We start from the raw sequence: 22,135 nt of genomic DNA, 5'->3' as shown, positions 1-22,135 counted from the left end.
AGGGGAGTGCGGACGCCCAGCCGAGTCCCCGTGGAAGAGGAATTGGTTCCCCCCATCTCGGTTCTCTCTCGGGTGTGTCGGAGTGGAGGTGGGGCGTTGAGCCCGTACAGATCGGGATCCCATCAGGGAAGTGTGGGGGCTGGCGGGTGGTGGGGGCGGCACTTGCCTTTGCCTTTTCTGCCTCGTCTGGAAGGGGGACCCGGGAGAAGAAAACCCTCGCGAGCCCCCCTCCCGGAGGTCCGGGAGCGCTACCCCCACTTCACTCTCGCCCTGCTTCCCTCTTGTTTCACTCTTTCCCTTCTTCCCCGATCTTGAAGCTGTGGGTGATGTCTCTGGCTGGCGGTTTTCGGAGTCCGCCCCGCCGGCGGCCACGGGCCGCGGAGACTGGTGGGAAGTTGAGCTGTTTGCTTGGCCTCCGGTATTGTTGTGGTCTTGGCGCCCAGGTCCAGACTCACCTCATTGTGTCAGGAGGCCGCACTTAAGAGTAAAGTAACCAATTGCTACCCCCCCCCTTTTTTGGGGGGGGCATCGAGTAGCTTCGGGGTCCGAGATGATGCCTTGCTTTAGTGGGGGAGAACTATCTTGACCTCTTCAAATAGAGCAGGATTTGACTAAACTCATACACACTCTGCGAGTTAGAAATCTTGTTTTGTTATTTGGTCAGCTTCTCTGCCAGAGGGGTAGGGGTTTAGTTGGAGAGGAGTTTGTAAAGCTGATGTTTTGTGTATGGGGGTTTCTCAGACTCCCTGGATCAAAATTCTGGCTTATTCCTAGAAGGAGGCCCTCTAGGTGACACGACTTGAGTAACTACTTCTCTACTTGTGAGTTGTGGACAGCAATTAACCAAAATTCTTTAGGTGGAGTAGGAATATGAGCCATATTACCGTTGTTACTAGTTTGTTAAAGAAATTGTAGACTATTCTTCTCCCCCCTCAAACTAGAGATGTATTTTTAGGGATACTAAATTATAGTTGTTTAGATGGGTATGGAATTAATTTTGTCAGTCTTGGTGTTTGTGTGTACAGGACTCTGGGCAGCTTTTCCTCTCTCCCCTTGTTAAGTCTTTTGCAAAGTGTGTTTACAAATAGTAGATTGTTGGGAAATGTTTTCATAAATGTTTTGTTTTAATAGAGTGTACAATGATACAAGAAATTATGTGGTACATTGCCTCAAATTTAACTACATAAATAAGTGGTTAAATGCTGTATCCAAGAATCGAAAGGATCTTTTTTAGACTGAATTGGGAAGGTATTTTTAAAGGCTAGAATTTTTAAAATTGCCTGATGTTATGAAATTTTACTTGTTACTAGTATTTAAAGTATTTCATGAAATAACGATGTTTGTAAGGTCTTTTCTCGATCTAAAATTGCAATTCTGCTTTGATTCTAGCCAAGCCACATGCTTTCCATTCTTACAATTTGTATTTTTGGGACAGTTGTAGAAATTATTTAATTCAACTTGTTGGAGACTGAAGCTCCTGAGAAGTTAATAGGTATCATTTTATAACAAAAATGCCATTAAAAAATAAATACCTTGTATGAGAACATGGGAATTTGATACATGTAGGATGTTGGATTAAAAAAAGGGCAGTTAAATTAAATCATGATCATCAGAAGCAAAATCCAACTTTAAAGAATTATCATTAGCCTTAGTAACATCATTTATTCTTTCTTCCTCTGTTAATTTAGGTGTTTATTTACTATTTGGTTTCACTTTTTTCCAAATCAGTAATATTGGTACTTTTCATTTTAAAATTGGTTTTAACTTAATAGTTCTTGGATAATTATACTTTTAGAATTAGAATTTTAGAATTAAACTTTTTAGATGTATACTTTTAGTAATAATACTTTTTAGGCAGTACAGCCTGGAGTCAGGAATACCTGAATAAAAATCTGACCTCTTGTTCTTTCAAACTTTGTGATTCTGGGCAAATCACTTACTGTCCTTTGGCTTAGTTTCCTCAATTATAATATGGAGATAACTTACTTCCCAGGGTTTTTATCTTATCAATTTGGATGATATTTGAAAAGTTGAAATGCTGAATAAATACTATTATTATTAGAATACTGACATTTAAAAAAATGACATTTTTCCAGTTTCATATTGTAGCTAATAAAGGTGTCATCTTTTATAATGTTTATAAAACACATCTTATTTTAAAATTCATTTTTTAGGAAATCAGAATTTTAAAATAATATGGTCAGTGGGAAAAGTGCTTCACTTGGAATGAGCAGATTTAGCTAGTAAATTTGGGCACTTCCTGGTTGTGTGATTTTGGGGGTATCTCAATTTTAATCCCTGAGACAAGGTTTTCTAATCTGTTAGGGAAGAGGAGGAAGAGAATCCTACTTGCAGAGGACTTTTTAAAAATTACTTCGACACTCAAGATCTTTTATTTTCTAAAAATTAGGATAGTTTTTGAGCATTGAGAGGTAGTGATAAGGCTTTTTAAAAGGTATTGTAAAATTTGGATTCCTTAAAAATTATGAATTTAAGTATCAATAGATGTAAACATTTTGATACACAAAGACAAGAAAAGGATTGTATATTAAAAACACACGTTTTTTAAAGTATATGTCAAATTAACATAATGTATTTCCTATGTTTCCCCTTCTGAACTTATGTATGCTCTTTTGGGTATTTTAAAATGTTCCATTGATACTCTTCTTGTATCTGTATCACTATTCACCAATTCACTCTCCCTTCTTCTAACAAATATATTTACAAAGCAAATAGAGTAGAACAGAACAAATCAACTGAAACTATGTCTCATTCTGCATCTTTCTTTCATCATTCTGCCAAGAATTGAGAGACTTGGACCTCACTAATCTTAGAAAATTCTTATTGATAACTGAATTGATCAGCATACTGAAGTTTTTCATAGTTTCTTAACTGTGCTCATTGTGAATACATGGTTTTTTTCATTTTGTTGTTGAATTGTATCTGATTTTTCCTGATTTTATAGACCATAGTGCACCAATAGTGTCCATGGGGTTTTCTTGGTAAAGACACTAGAAGGGTCTTCCATTTGCTTATTAAGAGATTAGAGTTAGTATGTGTCTGAGTCTTCATTTGATTTTAGGTTTCCTGAATCAACTGAATCACAGAGCCAGGGAGCTGCTTCCTCTGCTTGCTTTACTCTGTATGTAGTATAAATACTACCAGTTTTCTCTGAATCTCTCATTTCTTAAGAGTACTAAAATATCTCATTGCTTTCATTGTGTCAAATTTTGTTCAGGTATTCTCAAATTTATGGCCTCTCACTTTGTTTTTTTTAGCTACAAGTGCTGCCATAAATATTTTCATGCTTGAGTCCTGTTTGTCTTTGACTTTTTTGAAGCATATGCCCAACACTGTGTCAGAAGGTATATGACAGTGTAATTAGTATTTGAATAAGTGTTCACATTGCTTATCCTACCAATTCATAGCCCTACCAACACTGCATTAGTGTGCTCATCCTGTGCACAGTTCCTCTAATAATTCTCATTTTCTTTTTTGGGTCATCTTTCCCAATCTGATGGGTATGAGATAGGAGTTATTTTAATTTTCATTGTCATTGGTATTATTTTAAAAATATGATTATTGATAGCTTGCATTTTCTTCATTTGAAATGTGTGTTCCATCCTTTGACCACTTATTTTTGGGGAAATGCCACTTGTTTTTATGTTTTTATCAGTTCTCTTCATTTCTTGAACATATATTTCAGAAATCTGTTATAAAAATCCTCATAATTGTTTTTCTTCTAGTTCTCACTGCATTGATTTTGTTTGTACAAATTTTTTTCTATTTTATGTAATAAAAATATCCCTTTTATTTTCTGTGATCAGCTTTATACTTTAATTACTAATTCTTATAAAGGAGGGGAATTTGGAGTATGGGACAGACTTGTTATCCTGTAGTCAGTTGGGTATTGTTTCTTCCTCTGACTACTACAGTCATGGAGTTTATTCAGGTTTGGTTAGACCTGCCAAGAGCTTTTTTTATTTTACTCCAATACTATAGTATTTACTCTAGTACCATAATACTCTTAATTTATGTGTAGGTTTATTTCACTCTAATAATTAACAATTCTTCTGCTACCACCCCTAGGCCCTGGAGTATTTTGGGAGACAGAAACAGAGACAAGCTTATAGTATCACAAAGCATAATCTTTCTGAAGCTTAAACAGTCTTTGTGGCTGGCCTGAGACTGTCATATTCTTTTTTATTTTATTTTTTTTTATTTTATTTTATTTTATAATAACTTTATATTGAAAGAATCCATGCCAGGGTAATTTTTTTACAACATTATCCCTTGCACTCGCTTCTGTTCCGATTTTTCCCCCTCTCTCCCTCCACCCCCTCCCCTAGATGCCAAGCAGTCCTATGTATGTAAGATATGTTGCAGTATATCCTAGATAGACTGTCAGATTCTATAGGATTCCTTTGGCTAAACACACTTAAGTTTGCAGGAATTCGCTGTAACATCTTCCACATAGTCTTTTGTTTTTCTTTGGTACGGAAAAAGTTACTTGGACATATTTTGACTAGCTATATATTCAAGAGGAATCTTGGGAATTCTGTATATAACCATTTTAAAAATAGACATTTTTGTGATTTAGAGAGTCCTTATGGTAGTTCAACATTTTATGAAGGACTTATTTATTAGATACAAATGTAAAACAAAACAGATTCTGCTTTTGAGGAACATATATCCTGGGTTCCTATAGCATGTACATAGATAAGATACACATAATAAAATAAAACTAGAAGAAAAGCATTAGGAATAATGGCTTGATCAGGAAATAGCATGTGAGCTGGACTTGAAAGGAAGTTAGAGATTCTGAGGTGCAAGAAAGAGGAAAGGCATACTCAGGAAGAGCTTGATAGCAGAAATGAGAGGCTAATTATTAGGCCTATTTGGTTAGAGCATAGAATGTATAAAAAAGAATAGTGTGGAAAGTTAGTATGAAGACAGTTTAAGAGGGCCTTAAATACTAGTTTGAAGAGTTTGTTTTTCATCTTAGAGAATAAGAAATCATTAATGAGTTTTGAATTAGAGAATTACTTAGTTAAGCCTATATTTTGGAAGTATTTAGCATAGTAATGCTAAATTCCAACTAGTAAGTTGGACTATTATTGATATTCAGAACATTTAATGTTAATATTTTGATAATGAAGTCTCTTATATTTGAAATATTAATTTGAAAGAATTTTTAAAAAAAGAATCTTTTAATTTGCTTAGATTTCTGAAGCATCTAATATTTTTAATACACGGGTTAATTGATAGAGTGATGCTTTTCTCTGCTGATTTCATATATGAAATCAGTGTTTAAAAGTTGTCTTTGTGATTAGAAACTCAGCTCTTTGTTTTGCTTTGATGCTTAACTTATTCTAAAGACTGCTTTGTATTTAATTTTTGTTCTGTAGGTTTTGCAGCAGCTTTTGTTCTTAATCAAGTTCTGTTTTTTAAGACTAGCTTTTCACACGATTCAATTTGTTAGGGGAATTTAAGAGAAGATAAACTTCTGACTTCTTTTCCACAGTTGACTGAGGCAAGCTGGTTATCAAACTCACTTGTGAAGAGCGTTCACTTATTGCAAACTATCTCTACCTTTGAAAGGGATAGCATGGTATAATGGATAGAGACTGTCTTCAGTCAGCAAAACGGAGGTACAGGTCTTATCTCTGACAGTAGTGGGGACTAGGCTTTAATTTCTTCCTCTGTAAATTGTCTGTTCATATCTGTTATGATTCTCACAAGGTACTAAGTCAGTGGAATTGATAGAGACAATGCTTGTTTAGCAGGGTGCTTAACAGTTCTCTAAGATTCACACCTTTAAGAGAGCATATATTAGGAGGAGCTCCCACAAGCCCACTCTGGGAGGCAGAGTCAGATTCATTCCATCTTTCACCTTTGTGTTGGCTAGCAGCTGAAGCTGGCAGAAGCAAAGGACAAGTGGCAAGAGCTCTTGGAACCAAGGAGAGAGATAGGCTTCAAAGAAAGCTAACTGGGCCCAAGAAAGGAGACAAAACTTGGAAAGAGAAAATAAAGGATTTGGACTTTAACAGCTGGCTGCATTTGAGGTGATTATTACTCTGAATTGAAACTAAGACTGCTTTCAGAAGCCCCCCAGGAAACCTGCTCCCAGAAAACATTATACTTTAGAGAAGAACATTACACATATCCTTTATCAATTTGAGGAATAGCTTGTATTTTTATAAATTTGAGTCAATTCTCTGTATATTTTATTTTATTTTTTGCTGAAGCAATTGGGGTTAAGTGACTTGCCCAGGTTCACACAGCTAGGAAATGTTAAGTATCTGAGGCCAGACTTGAACTCAGGTCTTCCTGACTTCAGGACTGGTGCTCTATTCACTGTGTCACCTAGCTGCCCCCCCCCCCCAATTCTCTGTATATTTTAGAAATAAGGCTTTTATCAGAAACACTGGCTGTAAAAATTGTTGCCCAGCTTTTTGCTTCCCTTTGAATCTTGGCTGCATTGGTATTGTTTGTGCAAAAACTTTTTAATGTAATCAAAATTACCCATTTTGCATTTCAAAATGTTCTCTAATTCTTCTTTGACCATTCCCTCCCTGCTCCACAGATCTTACAGGTAGACTATCCCTTGCTCTACTAATTTGCTTATATCATCACCTTCATATTTAAATCATGAACCCTTTTAGACATTATCTTGGTCTAAGTTTTAGATGTTGGTCAGTGCTTAGTTTCTTATATTTTCCAATTTTCTTAGAAATTTTTGTCAGTGAGTTCTTCTGTCTCTTGCTGCTAGACTTAGTAACAGCTAGGCAACTCTTTTTTAAGACCATAAGATGAAGAGAAGGTGCTGATCAGCATTGGTTGGTGGAGTTTCTTCACTGAGAGATATTAGGCATAATATGCATTTGTTTTATGATTTAAGTGGGCATCCTTTGGCAAAATAACCCTAGAATCTTTAATTATATTACTCTTGATTATAACTAAAGATTCTGGGGTCACTTTGCCAAAGAATGTTCACTTAAATTATTATATAATTGTCACTTGTATATATTTCCTTCTAACCTCAATCATTTCAACTATGAACTTATTTTTTGTTTCTGTTTTTCTCCCAAATACCTTCTGACTATTTTCTAGCTCTTAAAAGATGTGTTATTTTGTAAATAATATTTACATGTGAGGTTCTTACCTTAGCCTATCAGATGTAAAAATATTATTGTAAATAGACAGTAGAGTTGATGGTCAAAGTTCGGGGAAAGATTGGGGTTATAATGTTCCATATACACTTAAAGTATCCTCTCTAGATGTTTTTATGTCTTCTAAAGCATTTTTTCTTTTTTCCTTTTGCTATTGTGCTACTGATTTAAATTTTAAAAAATAATATAAGGGTCATTTAGTAGTCTTTTTTTTTTAAAGAAAGAAAAATAACAATAATTATATATTTTTTCCATTATAACGGAATGAAGTTGTAGATTCATGTATAGCATTTGAGTGTGGAAAAGGATCTTAGAATTTTTCTGAACCAATCTTTTTGTATAAACTGAGGCCCAGAAAATTTAGATGACCTGCTTGATAACATAAAAGTGTAAAGAGGAGAGCTAGGATTCATGTTTTTACCTTCTGAATTAAAATCCATTGGTCATTCTATTTTTTTTTTATTATAGCTTTTTATTTACAAGTTATATGCATGGGTAATTTTACAGCATTGGCAATTTCCAAACCTTTTGTTCCAATTTTTCCCCTCTTTCCCCCCATCTCCTTCCCCAGATGGCAGGTAGACCAATACATGTTAAATATATTAAAGTATAAGTTAAATACAATATAAGTATAATGTCCAAACAGTTATTTTGCTGTACAAAAAGAATCGGACTTTGAAATAGTGAATATTAGCCTGTGAAGGAAATAAAAAATGCAGGTAGACAAAAATATAGGGATTGGGAATTCTATGTAATGGTTTATAGTCATCTCCCAGAGTTCTTTTGCTAAGTGTAGATGGTTCAATTCATTATTGCTCTATTGGAACTGATTTGGTTCATCTCATTGCTGGAGATGGCCAGGTCCATCAGAATTGATCATCATATAGTATTATTGTTGAAGTACATAATGATCTCCTGGTTCTGCTCATTTCACTCAGCATCAGTTCATGTAAGTCTCTCCAGGCCTTTCTGAAATCATCCTACTGGTCATTTCTTATAGAACAATAATATTCCATAATATGCATATACCACAATTTATTCAGCCATTCTCCAATTGATGGACATCCACTCAGTTTCCAGTTTCTGGCTACTACAAAGAGGACTGCCACAAACATTCTTGCACATACAGATCCCTTTCCCTTCTTTAAGATTTCTTTGGGATATAAGCTCAATAGAAATACTGCTGGATCAAAGGGTATGCACTGTTTGATAACTTTTTGAGCATAATTCATTGGTCATTCTATTAACGAAGTTTGGGAGCAACCAGTATATTATTGGCATCTTGCAATTAGTGTATTATTGCTACTGTTTCTTTTTCCCGATGGCTCCTAGGAAGGAGAGAAAAATAACTTGCCATTCTAGTTAGCTGAAATGCTGATAATTCTCCATACAATACTTCTCTCTTGCTAGAGTTATAAAATTTTGAAAAATTAAAAGTAACTCCTTTTATCAAGAAATGTTAGAAATTTTGAGAGTTGGAAAATGGATAATGGTGAAGCAACAAACTATTTTTGGATATTTTTCTGGGTAAAACTAATGTATTTAATTATATTTAATTTATCATTTTTATGTTCTGGCTCTCTTCCCTTCTACTATTGTACTTTGGGGATTTCTTGAAGGCCTCTGGATTCACTTTTCATCCACTTATTATTTCTATATAGATAATCAGATCTATTTATCCAACCCTAATTTTTTTCCTGATCTCTAATCTTGCGTCTTTATAAAATAAATGTTTCAGTTTATTGGTTATCTGGCTATTTTTCCTCCAAATCCTTCCCTTTTCCTAATTTCTTAGAGGAATGTGTCCTTCTGTTTCCTCAGTCACTCAGACTCGCAACCTAGCTTTTTTTTTCTTCTCACTCTTTGCCTCTTTATAGCCAGACTCTCCAAGGGTGTTTTAAAGTCTTTAATAACTTGTCTTCTTCCAACCTTCCCAAGGACTCTGCCTTTTCTCTTCCCTGACACTGCCAACCACTGTGGTACAGACTTTTATCTTTTGCAAGCCACCATTAATATCATTTTTTTGCAGTATATTACTGTAATTGCCTCAGATGTCTCCCTACATTTTTCACTTAGCTGTCAGTGATCTTAAATGCAAATGTAGCTATGTCACAAACCTGCCCTCTGCCCTCCTTCCTCATTTAGCAAGTTATAGTGGCTCCTCAATCAATATAAAGTCTTCCACTTTGATTTGATTTTTATTTACTTTTTGCAAGATAATTGGGGTTAAGTGACTTGCTCAGAGTCATACAAATAGCAAGTATTATGTATTTGAGGCTGAATTTGAATTCTGTTCTTCTTGATTCCAGAGTCTTGTACTCCATCCACTGCGCCATCTACTTCCCCCTCTTTATTTTGATTTAAAAACCATTTAAAAACTGACTTTCTTGGCTTTCCAGTTGTATACCTTACCACTCCCTACATTTACTTTTTGATACTGTGATCTTGGCTTTCTTGGTTATTCCTCACACAAGATATGCCAATTCCTTACTCCTACATTTTCATGGATTATTCTCTGTGCCTGGAACTTTCCTCTTTTCCTTATGCCTTCCTTCAAATCTCAGTTTAAATTCCACTTTCTCTTTTTTGGCTTTCCCTTTCTTGCTTGATGTTAGTGCATGCCCCTCTGTTGGTTATCTTCACTTATCTTTATCGTGTTTGTATATAGTCTCTTCCATTAGATTGTGGACTCCTTGAAAGGAGAAAGCATTTTTTTGCAATTTTTGGTATTCCTGTTGCTTAGCCAAATGACACATGATAGATAATGAAATAAATGCTTGTTATTCTGTCATTTTCTATTATCAATATATATTTTTTTAATTTTGAAATATTTTTATTCTGAACTTGAAACCAAAAAAATTACATTTTTCCATAAAAAGCAGAACTTAATATTATAAAACAGAATCTCTATGTTGCAATATTTGCTTTAGGGGAGAAAAGCATTTAATTCTCCATATCACTTATAAAGCTGTCCTATGTGCTTCCTTTTGTGTTTTCTTTGTGTCTTCTGTGCATTTTAAAAATGTTTCAGTAGCCCTCTTTTTGGTGGGAAGAAGCATCAGTATTGTCTTTCTGTCATCCTCTTTTAATCCCTTTACTTTGTAACCAAAGTAGTCAATTTAAATTAATCCAAACAGGTTCCATGTCCAGAAATCCATCTCTGTACCTTCCAGTCATGAACTCTGTCAGATGGTTGGAGTAATGCTTCATCATTGATCCTCTGGAGACATGATTGTTTAGTAGTCATTGTTTTAAAGCCTTTATTAGTTGTTTTTACTTAGTGTTGTGGTCCTTTGTATAAATTGTTCATTTGCCTTTAAATCAATTTATGCTATTCAGAATTCCCTGAAATTGTCTCTTCATGTCTTCTGGAGCCTTGTTCAGCCATTCTCTAATTGATGGGCATCTCCTCAGCTTCCAATTTTTTTGCTACCATAAAAGAACTGCTATAAGTATTTTTGTACATGTAATTCATTTTTTTTTTTTTTAATTTCTTTTGAAATACGAATCTAGTTGTGGTATTGCTGGGCCAAACAGTATGGATCATTTTATAACCCTTTGGATGTAGTTCTAAAATTGCTTCACAGAATAATTGAATTAGTTCCACCAACAATGTTTCAATTTTCCCACATCTTCAATATTTGTCATTTTCCTTTTCTGTCCCATTAACCAATTTAAAAGATGTGAGGTAGTACCTCAGAATTTTTTGATTTGCATTTTTCCAATCAGTAGTGATTTAGAATGTTTTTTGATGATTATAGATAGCGTTGATTACTTCATCTGAAAACTATTATTATCTTTTGTTCATTTATCATTTGGGGAACAACTTTGAGAAATGAGTCATTTATCAGAGAAACTTGCTTTAAAAACTTTTTCACAGTTATTGCTAATTGTATCACCTTCCACTCTGTTTATTCTTTTTCTCTGCTTTTACTCAGTCTCCTCAAAAATGTTTTGTTTCAGGGTAGCTAGGTGGTGCAGTGGATAGAGCACCTGCCCTGAAGTCAGGAGGACCTGAGTTCAAATGTGATCTCAGACACTTAACACTTCCTAGCTGTGTGACCCTGGGCAAATCATTTAATCTCAAATGCCTCAGCAAAAAGCAAAAAAAAAAAAAAAATTGTTTTGTTTCTATCATCTCTTTCAGTTCACCCTCTCTTCTATCAATATTCCTCTCTTTCCTCTCCTCCCTTCCCTTTCTGCTTTCATGTAAAAAAAGATTTTCATCTGTAATTTAACATGTATGTTATTCCTTCTTTGAGCCAATTCCATTGAGAGTAAGGTTCCCTGCCACTTCCTCCATTTCCTCCCTTTCTTGCCTCTTTTATAATTGACCCTATTGTATCTTTCCCTTTCCCCAGTATGTTGTTCTTTCTTAAAATTCAATTTTTTTTTAAGATTCCATCCCATTATATTCAACTCATACCTGTGCCCTTTGTCTACATGTATATATGCCTTCTAACTGCCCTAATAATGAGAAAGTTCTTATGAGTTACTAGTATGCGTTTAGTAGGAATGTAAACAGTTTAACTTTTTTAAGTTCCTTATGATTTCCTTTTCCTGTTTACTTTTTCATGCTTCTTATAGTTGAAAATCAGATTTTCTGTTTGGCTCCGGACTTTTCTTTATCAGGGAATGCTTCAAAGTCTTGTTTCGTTGAATATCCAATTCCTCCCCAAATTATATTCAGTTTTGCTGGCTAAAAGTGATTCTTGGTTGTTCGCCTCTTTTGGAATATCATATTCCAAGTCCTCCAATCCTTTAATGTGCAAGCTGCTAAATCTTAAATTATATTGACTAGCTTCACTATACTTGAATTTTTTTTTTTTTTTTTTTTTTTTTTTTTTTTTGGCTGCTTGCAATAGTTTTAACTTGAGAGCTCCGGAATTTGGAGTTTTTCAGGCAGTTAGTGATGGATTGTTTCAATTTGTACTTTGTCCTAGAACATGTGTTGTTTTCCTTTGAAAATTTCTTGAAAAATTCTCTTTAGGCACTTTTTTTTGATAATGATTTTCAAGTGGTTCAACAATTTTTAAATGATCTCTCCTGAACCTATTTTCCAGTTCAGGTTTTCCAGTGTGATTTTTCATATTGTCTTCAATTTTTCATTCTTTTGATTTTTTAAAAAGTTGTTTCTTGACATCTCATTAAGTGAGCTTTTGTACCTACTCTTCTATATGACCAATTCTGCTTTTCAAATCATTCTTTTTCTCATTGGATTTTTGTATCTCTTTTACCATTTGGCCTATTCTGTTTTTTAAGATCTTATTTTCTTCAATTGTTTTTGTGCATTCTTTACCAGATTTTTTTTTTTTTTTAAAGATTCTTTTTGAGCTCTTCTGTGACTTCGGACCAATTCATATTTTTCTTTGAAATTTTTTGGATGTAGGAATTATTATTTTGCTGTCTTCTTCTAAGTGTGTGTTTTGATCTTTTTTGTCACCAAAATTATTTCCTATGATCAAAGTTTTTTCTCTATTTTGCTTACTTTTCCATACTGTTTCTTGACTTTTTGCTGAAGTGGGGTTCTGCTTACAGGGTAGAGAGGAGATTGTTCGAAGCTGTAGGGATTTTATACAGCTGTTTTCAGAGATAATTCTAAGAACTGGTAAATTTTCAGTTTTTCCAAGATGATATGATCTAAAAAGAGGTGTGTTTTACTCTCCTGGCCTGTGTTCTGGTGTATGAGCAATCACAAGCACTCTTTACTGTTCTGGAGCCATGAGGAGAATTCACACTTCATTGTGATCAAAAGCTGTGATATGCTAGTGCTCCTCCTCACACTGGGATTGCTACCCAGGACTGCAATCTTGATCTCTGAGTATGGGCAAAGCAACAGAATCCTGCTTCCAGTGCCAGCAGAGAGACCTCTGAAATCTCTTTTTCCTTCCCAAGACAGCAAGCAGTCTGATGTACATTAAATATATGCAATCCTTTTAACCATTTTCATGTCATGTAAGAAAGAGCAGACTTAAAAGGGAAAAAATCACTAAAAAGAAAAAAAAAACCCAAAAGGTGAAAATCCACATTTAATTTCCACAGTTCTTTCTCTGGATGATGATGGCATTTTCTATCCCAAGTCTTCATTGGAATTGTGTGGTACAAAACCACCAGCTCAAATAAACCAAGGAGATTTCTCAAGGTAAAAGCAGAAAGAAATTTTATTATGATCTCTCAAGAAAGGGCATTTCCCCAACAAGCAGTCAGACAAGGAGAGGCAGGAGTACAGTTAACAGATAGGAATTATATAGGAGCCTGGGGGTAAGTAACACTTCTAAAGGCTGGATCTTTGCACTGATTAGCCAGGACAAATGACCTCACATTCTAAGTCACAAATAAGGGAAAACTTCTATCTCTCCCAACCGCATCTTTAGGATTACTAAATGACCTTATATGGGAGTTTCAGTGCCAAGATAGCCCCAACTTAGTCTCATAAAGAAAAGGGCTATATGGTCCTACTCCTTGTAAACCACATTTCTGGAGAAAGAAACCTGGCCCTGCGGCCTACAGCTGACCTTCACTCAATCTTTAGAGCTCTGTCTCCATCTTGTGAGATAGCTTTCACAGTTCACTTCATTCAGAATTGTCTTGAATCAATGCATATCAGAGAAAAGCCAAGTCCATCACAGTTGATCATTACATAATCTTGTTTTGTGTACAATATTGTCTTAGTTCTGCTAACGTTACTCAGCATCCGTTTATGTAAATCTTTGCAGGCTTTTCTAAAGTCATCTTGTAGAACATTTTTTTCATATTACTAGATGATTTTAATTTTCTTTATCTAAAAATTGTTCATATCTTTTTTTTTTTTTAAGTTAAAGTACGTTGTTAAGTGCTTTTAGGTACACATGAATCATTTTGGGAGAGAGAAATCAGAGCAAAAAGGAAAAATCATGGAAGAGATGAGAAAAACAGAAAAAAGAAGTAAACATAATATGTGTCGATTTAATTCATTCTCCCTGGTTTTTTTTTTCTGGATGTAGATGGCATTTTCTGTCCAAAGTCTATTGGAGTTGCTTTGGATCACTGAATCACTGAGAAGACCAAGCTTTTCATAGTTGATCATCATATATTCTTGCTATTATTGTGTACAATGCATTCCTGGTTCTGCTTTGTTTCTCTTAGCATCAGTTTGTATAAATCTTTCCAGACCTTTCTAAAAATAATAATTTTTTACAGAACACTAATAAGTTCATTACCTTCATGTACCACAACTTGTTCAACCATTTCCCAATTGATGGGCATCCACTCATTTTCCAATTCTTTGTTATCCAATTCACATGTAGGTCCTTTTTCCTCTTTTATGATTTCTTTGGGATACAGACCCAGTAATGGTACTGCTGGGTCAAAGAACATGCACAGTTTTATAGCCCTTTGTCATAGTTCCAGATTCCTCTCCAGAATGGGTTGGATAACTTCACAACTTCACCAGTCTGTTCATATCCTTTGACCATTTATCACTTGGTGAATGACGTGTATTCCTATAAATTTGCCTAAGTTCTCTATATGTTACTTTAGAAATGAGGCCTTTATAAGACACATTAATTGTGTCTTGTAAACAATTGTTTCCCAGCTTTCTGCTTCCCTTTTAATCTTGGCTGCATTGGTTTTGTTTGTGCAAATCCTTTTCAATTAAATGTAATCAAAATTATCCATTTTTCATTTTATAATGCCTTTTTCTTATCTATCTTTCTATCTATTTATGTATTCATGCATTCATTCATTCATTCATTTATTGCTGAGGCAATTGGGGTTAAGTGACTTGCCCAGGGTCCCACAGCTAGGAAGTGTTAGGTGTCTGACTTCAGGGCTGGTGCTCTATCTGCTACACCAACCAGGAGCAGCTAGTTCTTTTTCTTATTTTCTTATTTAGTTATGAATTCTTCCCTTCTCCAAAGGTAGGTAAATTGTTCTTTGCTTTTCTCATTTTCTGTAGTCTCATCTTTTTTTGTCTGAATAATGAACCCATTTTGACATTATCTTTGAATAGGATGGGGGATGGTGGTCTGTGTATAGTTTTTCTACCATGCTATTTTTTTTTAATAATAGCTTTTAATTTTTCAAAATACATGGAAAGACAGTTTTCAGCATTCATCTTTGCAAAACTTTGTGTTACAAATTTTTTTTTCCCTCCTCTATCTCACCCTTCCCCCTAGAAAGCAAGTAATCCAATATAGGTTAAACATGTGCAATTCTTCTAAACATAATTCCACATTTATCATGCTGCAAAAGAAAAATCAGATCATTTAAAAGTAAGGAAAAAATGAAAAAGAAAAAAGCAAGCAAACAACAACAACAAAAAAGGTGAAAATACTATGTTGTGATCCACATTCAGTCCCCATAGTCTCTCTCTAGTTACACATGGCTCTTTCCATCACAAGTCTATTGGAATTATTTGCCATGCTATAGTCCCTCATCAAGTTTTATCACATAATTGTTGAGGACCACGCCTAAGTGCAAAACCCAGAAATCCTGTAAAGAGTTAAAGGGGACTGCACCATTAAGGGACTAGTTGGTTCTCCTAAAGTCCCCTTAGCTGTGAATCATAACACACTACAAGGAATTGCAAATCAGCCTTTACTGACTTAGATGTTGCTTGTGGATTGGGAATGAAATAAATCATAGGCAACAGAGAATGCAACTGCCTCTCAGTCTCCTTGTATTGTTATCATCCTCTTACATGGAGGGATCTATTCTGCTGGTCAGAATTATATTCCCAGCAGCCACTAGCAGGTGGCTTTTGGAACATATAATGAGTTCTTATCCCAGAAGCTGGAGTCTTTGGTTTTATCAAACAGGAGATTACTATAGTCATTGACTACTATGTCTTGCGTACTTAACCTATTTCTTAGTCAGCACTGTGTAGGGCAAGCAGTGTGGTTTCTTAGAAACTGAATGGTAAAAGTAAGAGAATTCATAGGCCTCAGTTTTACTTTTTTTATGTGACCTTGAAGAAATGAAACTTTTTACATAGTTACCTCATCTCTAGTCAGGTCATTTTCACCTCACCTGCCATATAAAGGAAAAGTAACTGCCAGAGACAATCTATATTAAAAGCTTTGCATAAGGGGATTTTGGGGAGGGGTTGGGTAGTGCTTGTTTATGTAACTGAGCTCTCCTATGAATTCTGGCCTAAATTCAGCACTTTTAATTAATTTAATTAGAAAAATTGAAATTGTCCACTAAATAATCATGCCCTTAACAAATGAACTTGGTTTTGTTGGTATGCTTTGTCTACAAGGTTTGTGCCCTTTGCTTCTCAAAGGACTCATTCCTATTTGTCAAATGAAAGGCTTTTTGCATTGCAGTTCTGCATGCTGACTTTTTGATTAAGTTTTTACTGAGAGATAAGGAAAAACTTCTAGGAAGTACATCTGTGAATATGTCTTGGATCTGTCTATATTTTTGTAAATCCTTTTAAATTCCTGCTGTGGCTTCACTAGGCAAAGAAAAAAGAATGAATTTTTCTGAGGAACTACTGATGCCTTCATAAAGGAAAATGTGTGTCAGTCTGCTTGCTCCCTCTTCTTCCCTCCTTTTTCTTTCTTCTCCTCTCTCTCTCACTCTCTCTTCCCCTCCCTCATCTAACCAAGCTAGAAGGGCAGATGAGAGATGTAAATAAGACAAAGGGCCTTTTGTACTCAATCTGTAGAAATTTGTTATTGTAAGCTAATTAGAGACTAAATTTATGACACATTTAATTTCTTTATTGTGGATTTCCACATATTGTGAATTTCCAAATTGTGGTTTGAATATTTTCATAAATGGTAATATATTTTAGTGAACTTTGAAATATGTGAAAGTTAATTGAAACTGATCAAGAAAAAACTTTTTAAATTAGGGAACAACTTAAAAATAAGTAAAATCTTATCTGAAAAAATGTTGTTTTCAGTGACCTGTATAACAGAACCTAATGATTTAGAGAGCTAGAAACAATGTGACAGTGGAGTGAAAATTAATTCTATAGATATTCTGGGATATTATTGGGAAATTAAGCAAGTTTCTAAAAGCAGAATATGAAAAAACAAGACTGAAGTTGAGGAAGTTTTTTGTTTGCTTGATAGTATAAATAGAGAATTTGAATGTAAGGTTATTTTAGAAAGATTTGACAGAGGGCTTTGCTCTCATTTAGGTAAGAAAGATAAGAAACTTTAATTTCCTTATGATTCCTTATGATATGATAGAGACATGATTAAGGATGGCATACCAAAATTCTTGGAAGCACTATTAAAAAAGGTATATTTTATTCCTCATACGGGGAAGTTACATTGATGTTTAAAAAGGAGCAAAAATGCAAAACTGTCACTTTAAATCTTTGGTAGAATAACTAGAAGCAGGTTAGCCATATAATTTGAAGTAAAAGGAAATAGTAAATATAGATTTGATTTAGTTGAAATTTTGTCCTGAAACTGAAATATGTGGTCTCATTTACAGTGAGATGTCTTATCCTTTTAAGATAGTTGTGGCAAATAAGTTGAATTCAGGCCTTCTCAGGAATTTCTTGTCTGTGTGACTTTTCATCTGTTTATCTTGCTTCCTTAATATATACTGGAATCGTAATAATAGTATCTAACGGTCAGGTAGTATCACATGATTGTAAAGTATATGTCTGGAACATGGAAAATATTTATGTAAATGTTAATAAGTATAAGTATCCTATATTGATTTGCATGCAATCAGTATAGAATGCCAGAAATGAGTGATTTTTCTATATAAGTTGAAATGCATTCAACAGAATGTCACCTGATTGGTAATTTTGTTTAATATTTAAATGCATGATATCATGTCTCTTATTGTATTTCTAAAATTTCTCATGTTGTGTAATTTTTTTGTACCATTGTATTGGAAATACTTGATATATTGGACATTCTCTTTTAAGCCAGATATTGTTACATCATGAATTGAATTATAAAAAGAATGTGACAAATGCTTGAAAATCATTAATGGGGCATATTTTATGCTTAAATAGATAGTAATAATTAATATGATAGTTTATACATACAGTGAACTGTCCTGTATTGAAGTTACTTCTGTTTCTTTTAACAGATACAATTTCATAATTCTTATAAAAGGCAAAATATTACTGGATGAAACTCAGTCCTTTAAGCAAACTTGTAATTTCCCTACACTGGCTAGGGGACATCTTAATTCCTTCAACTTCAGTACTTAAGAAGTTTACAATCCATAGTCAAATTACCAAGCCCAGCTGAAATAGGAGCCTCATGGATAATTTGAAGAAGCCTTTGTAACTATTAATAAAGTTTTGTTATTTCTTATTTGGTGTTCTACCTACTGAGGTTCTTGAATCTGATTTGTTTTGCAGTGCCTTGCTAATAAATTGAAATGCTTGAATTTAATTGTCAGTTCTTCGGTTTCATTTTAGACAATTCCTGGTATCGTTTGATCTTTGTGATATATTACTGTGTTTTTCTTGCTATTCTTGCATCAAATTTTTGCATCAATATTCATTAGAGAAACTGTCCCTTAGTTTTTGTTTTGATTCTCCCTAGTTTAGTTAATAAACCTCTATTTGTGAGACCCCTGCTATGAGGTTGGCTGCTACTGCTCTTTGACCTTATTCCCCTCCTACTCAGGGAGACATACTTTTCCTGGTATGCTGGGATATAGATGGTAGCCCTAATCCTAACTGAAGATCTTGAATATGAATGTAATTTCTCATAATGGCATACAGTGTAGATAGGAGGTATGGAGCCAAGATGGTGGAAAGTAGACGTGTATCAATCTGAGCTTCTCCAAGCTTCCCTCAAGTCACACATTAGGCCTTTGAATTGGTTTGGAGTAACAGAAGCCACAAATATTTGAAGTATGACAAATTTTCAGATAAAGATCTTTTGGAAGAATTTCAGAAAAGGTCTGTTTCAATCGGGCAGGGTGAGAGGCTGCCCAGTGCAGACATCAGCACAAGGAGCCTGGGGCAAGGATCTGGGTGGGTAGCCAGGGTATTGTGGCTTCTGTGCACTGGGAAATCTACTGTGAGGCTCTTTGACTACTCTGTCCTGGTTACAAGCCAGTGGTTCAGAGATATGCTGTAAGACATCCAAAGCCAAATATAAAAGACAAATTATGAGCCCTAAACTACCCAGATCTCCCGTGACTACTTAGCACCAGAAGAAAATCAAACACCAGCCCCAGGACAAACTAAAGCCAGCTGTTGCTCCTTTGCCTTAAGAGCAGATTGCAACACTTAAAAAATAAGCAACAAAGCAAAAAGAACTGACTATATAGACAGCTTTTATGGAGAGAGAGAGAAGAACAGACCTCAAACACTGAGGTTCCTAAAGGCTAATCAGCTCCAGATGAAACCCCTCAGGGTGGTATGAGTTGGTCCTCATTTTATAAAGCTCTCTTAGAAGAATTGAAAAAGGAACTCGAAAGAGAGAAAAAAAGTGGAGAAAAATGAGATCTTTGCAAGAGGTATAGAAAAGGGAAAACAGAAATTATCTGAAGAAAACTGCTTTAAAAATAGATATGATGAACTAGGAAAAAGCATATAACTCCTTACAAAATAAATATGAAAAAAGAAACCAAATTATTGAAAAACAGAGTTTGTGAAATGGAAAAAAATTGCAATGAACAAAACAACTTATTTAAAAATGTACTTGACCAAATAAAAAGGAGCTAAAAAACTGAAGAAAATAATTCACTAAAAATTAGAATTGAACAAATGGGAATAAATTACTCAATGAGACAACAAGAATTAGTCAAATAAAACCAAAAAAAAAGAAAAAATAGAAGCAAATGTAAAATACCTCATTGGAAAAACAATTGACTTGGAAACTAGATCTAGGAGAGACAATCGAAGGATTACTAAAAACCATGATGAAAAAAAGAGCCTAGGCATTCTCTTTCAGGAAATCATTAAGGAAAACTGTCCTGGTGTCATAGAACCAGAAGATAAAATAACCATTGAAAGAATTCATGGATCGCTTCCTGAAAGAGACTCCCCCAAAAAGAAAACTACAAGGAATATTGTAGCTAAATTTCAGAATTATTGGGTCAAGGAAAAAATATTGCAAGCAGCCAGAAAAAAAAAAAAAAAACAGTTCATATATCAAGGAACCACAATCAGGATTACCGAGGACCTAGCAGCTTCTTCCTTAAATGATTGAAGAGAGTGTAATCTGATATTCTGAAAGGCAAAGGAACTTGGATTGCAAGCAAGAATCAACTCTTCAGCTAAATTGAGCATTACTTTTCAAGAAAGAAGATGAACATTTAGTCAGTGACACAGGTGAATTTCATTTATTTTTGATGAAAAGGCCAGAGTTGAACAAAAATGTGATGTCTAAATACAGAATTCTGTATTAGAGAAATATTAAAAAGTAAAAAAGAAAGAACTCTAGAGAAATTATATTTTTATTATGGGTATGCTTAGAGAGTGCGGGTATAATTTGATTTTACTCTGATAATATGAAAAAGAAACCAGAGGTGGAAAGGGGTTGTACCAGAAAAAGAGGAAGATGGAGGTAAAATGGGGGAAATTTGAGGTAAATAAGATGACAGGAAATATTTAGTAATTTTAACTGAATGTGAATGGAATGCATTCTCCCATAAAATGAAAGCGGATAGCAGACTAGATTAAAAGCCAAAATCCTACAATATCTTGTTTATAAGAAATACATTCAAAGCAGAAAGGTACATACAGAGTAAAGGTAAAAGGCTGGAGCAGAATCTATTATGCTTCAGGTGAAGTAAAAAAAAAGCAAGGGTAGCCATTCTATCTCAGAACAAGCAAAAACAAAAAAAGATCTAATTTAAAAAGATAAGGAAGGAAACTATAGCTTTAGATACTGAAGCAATATCAATACAAAACACATATGCACCAAGTGGTGGTATAGCATCCAAATTCCTAGAGGAGAAAGTTTGGAGAGCTGCAAGAAGAAATAGACAGCAAAACTATTCTAGTGGAGGTGTCTCAACCTTGCTCTCTCAGAACTAGATAAATTGAACCAAAAGTAAGAAAAGAAGTTAAGGTGGTAAACAGAATATTAGAAAAGTTAGGTATGATAGATCGTTGGAGAAAATTGAATGGAGACAGAAAGGAGTTTACTTTTTTTTGTGGTGGCTCATGGAACCTTTACAAAAATTGACCATATATTAGGGAATAAAAATCTCAAGATCAAATGCAGAAAGGAAGAAATAATAAATGGATTTTTTTCGGATCATGATGCAATAAAAATCATATGCAGTAAAAGGCCAGGGGAAATTAGACCCAAAATTTTCAGGGCCAGATGGATTTACACATGAATTCTGCCAACATTTAAAGAAAAATTAACTCTAATACTATGCAAAGTATTTGAAAAAATAGGAAAAGGACTCCTACCAAATTCTTTTTATAACACAGATATATATATGATGCTGATACCTAACCCAGATGGAATGAAAACAAAGAAAGAAAATTATAGACCAATTTCACTAATGAATATTGATGCAAAAATCTTAAAATATTAGCAAAGAGATGCCAGGAAAATACAGGATAATACATCATAACTAAGTAGGATTTATGCCAGGAATGCAAGACTGGTTCAATATTAGGAAAACTATTAATATAATTGGCTTATATCAATAACCTGTAGAGGGCTGGAATTCTGGAGAAGTATACTTGAAACAAGGTGTTAATTCAGTGGAATTGATGAGATGATGATTCTCTAGTTCACATATATACTTAGTATTTTGTATGGTGATGTAATGGTTCTCTAGTTCACACATATATAATATGCTGTAATGATGTAATTGTAATAGGGTATTTAAAGGCTGAGAAAACTGGGGACAGAGTCAGACTTAGACTGGTTGAGACTGTCAGACTGTCAAACTGCTGGAGGAAACAGGGTCAGACTATGACAGACACAGACCACAAAGGAGACAATAAAGACTTTAGATTCTATTCTTGTCCATCCTTCTGGTGACTATGCTGCTGAAACTAAGACCATTTCGGAGGACCT

The 22,135-nt window shown here is 34.5% G+C and overlaps 1 protein-coding gene across 1 annotated transcript in view; it reads left to right on the top strand.

Moving 5' to 3' along the window:
* ADAM10 (ADAM metallopeptidase domain 10) overlaps positions 1–22,135 on the top strand; it is a 145,399-nt gene that overhangs the window by 532 nt on the left and 122,732 nt on the right. The window lies entirely within an intron of this gene.

Source organism: Antechinus flavipes, chromosome 2 (assembly GCF_016432865.1).
Source record: "Antechinus flavipes isolate AdamAnt ecotype Samford, QLD, Australia chromosome 2, AdamAnt_v2, whole genome shotgun sequence".
NCBI lineage: Eukaryota > Metazoa > Chordata > Mammalia > Dasyuromorphia > Dasyuridae > Antechinus > Antechinus flavipes.
Note: the sequence above shows the minus strand (reverse complement) of the source record. Positions and strands in the feature narration are given on the sequence as shown.